Source organism: Triticum dicoccoides, chromosome 6B (genome assembly GCF_002162155.2).
Source record: "Triticum dicoccoides isolate Atlit2015 ecotype Zavitan chromosome 6B, WEW_v2.0, whole genome shotgun sequence".
NCBI lineage: Eukaryota > Viridiplantae > Streptophyta > Magnoliopsida > Poales > Poaceae > Triticum > Triticum dicoccoides.
Genome location: NC_041391.1, coordinates 711,037,408 through 711,041,359, shown reverse-complemented (window position 1 = coordinate 711,041,359; position 3,952 = coordinate 711,037,408).

The window sequence follows — 3,952 nt, the reverse complement described above, 5'->3', positions numbered from 1 at the left end:
CGACCAAGCCATCCACAACTTCCTCAGAAGCCAAGCCTGCAGATAGAGCGAGAGCCAACATTTTATTGGTTTAAAGTAGAGCATTAAGAGAATACAAACACGATGGTCACTCATCTGGCCTCTTCATAGTTAAGATGCACACGGCCAACACCAATACGCACACACAAAACACACACCGGCAAATAGCAAAATCAAATAAGACCAAAGCTATGCGTAGGCAAGGAAAATACCAAAGCGATTGGATCCGCGATCAGCAAACTACATTAATGGTCATATATCCACACCATATCATGACATTACACAGATGACAAGGTTCTCCCCTCCCCCTCTAGTTGACATTTAGTACATCTTTGATCTTTCAGTTTGCAAACTTTGCAGGGAAATGTTCATGCACTGGTCCTCTCCTTGTGGATGCTCCTCTTGTTCATTGTCTTTGAATACTTATTGTTCAGATGTCACGTTCTCTGGGTCTTCCCCAGTTAATAACAAGAGCTTGCTTGCACTTATATTGCTTGTTCTAGCCTCTAGGTAGTAGGTTTTGCAGTACTCCATCGGTTTCTTTTTACTCCGCGTGTAAAATTTGGTCAAAGTCAAACTAAACAAAATTTGGCCAAATTTTATATCAAAAAATATGAACATCTATAATGCTAAAACTATACAGTATGAAAATACATTTCATGGTGCATCTGATAACATTGATTTAATATTGTGAATGCTGATATTTCTTAATATAAAGTTAGTCACATTTGACAAAGTTTGATTTTGACCAAATTTTATACACGGACTAAAAAGAAAGCGAAGGGAGTATATGTGCAAAGTAGGGCTGTAATTGTTTCTCGGCAAGTGCGCCTTGCTCCATGTCAATTGCTACTAAACAATAAGCATATGTCCGTCAAAGTCACTACTTGCCTTAATGGACGTAGCTGGAACCATTGACAGAGCACTTTACAAACCAACTTTCAGTGATCACTGGACTTTCTTCTTGAACATGTGCGATTCAATCCTCAAACTGTTTAATGTACTACTCAACCTGCGATAATCATATTAGTCTATTCCCAAAATCGGACTAGTGCCACACTGTTTTCCGTTTTGCCCAAGGAAAATCAACGCATGCAGGTGATTGTCTATGAATTGGACTCAATGTCCCGTGATATGCTTCCTCCGTTCCTAAATATTTGTCTTTCTAGAGATTTCAACAAATGACTACATACAAAGCAAAATAAAATGAGTGAATCTTCACTCTAAAATATGTCTATATACATCTGTATGTGATAGTCCATTTGAAATATCTAAAAAGACAAATATTTAGAAACAGAGGGAGTATATTTTTATTTTATTTTTGAACCGGGCGTACCCCTTTCCATTTGCATTAAACGGAAATACAAAAATTCCAGATAACTAGGGAGAAGGGAAAGGAGGTGGCGAGTTCAACGCATTGACACGAAACCCACCGTGCCCGTCCGCCATCGAAATGAGCACTATGGGGCGAAAACCTGACAGCACCACACAGTCTAAACAACATACAAATCCAGAACACCAGCTAAACATGTGAACAGAGGGAGTATATGTGACAGATTGCGGGAGGCTGATGAGGACACGGACGGAGAAGGGCCGGGAGATGATAGGTCGTGCTGCTGCAAGTCCGGGAATGCACGCGGACGTGGCCACCGTACGTCGTGGAAGTGGAACAGGAAGGAGCACGTCCGATGGCGCACACGTTGGATGTTGAGGTTCTGCTCTTTCGACGTCGCCACGCCTCGTCATTCCCACATCAGGCATGCATGGCACGAGCGCTGCGAGCTCCGTAGCGCGGCGCAGAGAGTCAGAGAGGAGGTGTCGACGCGCGGAGCTCCGGCCGGCATCCTGGACGCGCTCTCCGCCACGCACGCCGCCCTACGGCCCTCGTCGAGCTCGACGCCATACAGCACGCGCCGCGCCGGCGTTGAGCCCTCTATGCCGCACGCACGCACGCACGCGCAGATGCCGACAATCTACATCGTTGCGCCATGGACGAGCACGTGTCCCGCTTCGGCCCTTCCGGTCTCGTGAGCCTACGCCTGCATTCCCCCTCTGCGCGCTCCAGTTGTTTGGCAAAATGCGCAGCCGTGGTCAAAACGAAAAGAGAGAAGAAGATTGACACGTGGGCGATGACTTGGCACGGTTTTGACATGTCATCGCCCGCATGCAGGCAATAGTTTTCTCTGCATCCCTAAGTGCGCATCTCTCTCTCTCTCTCTCATGATTGCGGTAATACTCTTCGCACAGTAGGTGGTTGGAAAATGTGAAATGCTGGTGTATGTGATGTTCTACGAGTTATTATGTCTGTCTCTGTGTTACATTTCCAAAAATGATATCATGTAAAGTGGTGTCAGGCATCTTCAACACCAACCCGTAAAAAATTCTCCGACATCCGTCCGCGAACACGGATGCGAAAGGACGACATCTAACAATAGTCACATACATTTCAAACTCTTTTTCAACAAGTCAGATGAAATGCATGCAAACATGTATTTCATACAAACACGATGAATTTCATTACATTTCAAACAAAAAAATACTCACCCTAAATCTATCCTACGGCGGCGGCGCCCGGCGTCCAAGCCCGTGTCGTCACTCATCCACCGTCTCCATGAGCATCACGATAAGGCCAATGAAGTGAAGGTGCGGTCTCTGGTGAGGAAGAGTAAAACACGGGAGACGGACTGGCCCACATGGGACACAATGCACCACCGCCTACCATGGCCTACTCGTCCTCGGAGGAGTCCGCGAGCTGTCCGTGGCCGATGGACGTGAGGTCCACGATGAAAATGGTGGCGCCGGTGCTGTCTTCGTCCCACCAGGGCGGTTGATGGCTCGGCGGCGGCGCGTAGGAGGCGCAGCTGGCGTTGTTCTCCTCTGTTGCAGTTGCGCCTCCGCGGTGGCCGCTTCCTGACGAGCGGCGGCTTGAGCGTGAACGACAGCGTAAATGGCACGCTGCTCCACGACGAAGTTGGGGTTCGCTGCGGCATGGTCGCCACAGCCTCCTCGCTCGCACGCTTGTCGTAGATCTGGCCCTCCGCCAACCAGTGCTGCTCCAGGAGGAACAAATTGTATGGTTGTTGTTCATGTGCCTGCTGGAACGCCTACAGAGGCGCTGGCGCAGGCTACACCTCTGCCATGGCGGCGTTGAAGTGCGCCTGCCCTTGCTCCATGCCAAAGCTGACGTGAACAGGAAGCACAGGAGCCGGGTGGAGTCGTCAGAGCTCGTCTCCATCGTGGTGTCGTCCTTGTCGTCGAAGACCTCGGGCGAGCTGGCCGGCAAGCCGACCTCGATCCACCTGGCACGGCGGCTCCGCCAGGCAGCGACAAGCGCGGTCGCCGCGTGCTTCATATCCGGCGACAGACCGTCCCACAATGCTTTCTCGCTGGCTGTCATGGCAGATGTGGAGGAAAGGAGGAGGATGTGGAGCGGATGTGTTTTGTTGTGGAGATAGTCGGGCGTGGCCGCTCTTAAATAGCGGATTCCGGTGAGGTCAAGCATCAATGCGGGACGCCGGAGTGGGTTTCTCGACCGGCGAGCCTGCTTAATGACGGCATACAAACGGACAACGGCATTGAATGAACGTGGTAGATATCCGTCCCGTTCCGTCCAGCCACGTGTCTCTGGCATTGAGCAGGCGCGGACACCAGAGCCGCGTCGCGGACGGTGCCCTCGGCCGGCGCGCCTCTTTTATGACGGATGCAGTGAGAGGTCGTGTCCGCCCTGAGCCGTCTTTAATGTTGAGCGGCGCGCGTAGCGCCGGCGGGGACGCATGCGGGCGAGGGATGAGGGGTTTTGGAGGGCCAGGGCGGTCAGAAGAGGGCGTAGGATCGGACCGGACTCTCGTAAAGCTCCCACGTTTGTCACGGGAGAAATCACTTGCGGACCGCTCCGTGGATTAAGTATTGTATTGCTTCGGCGGCCCGGTCATGA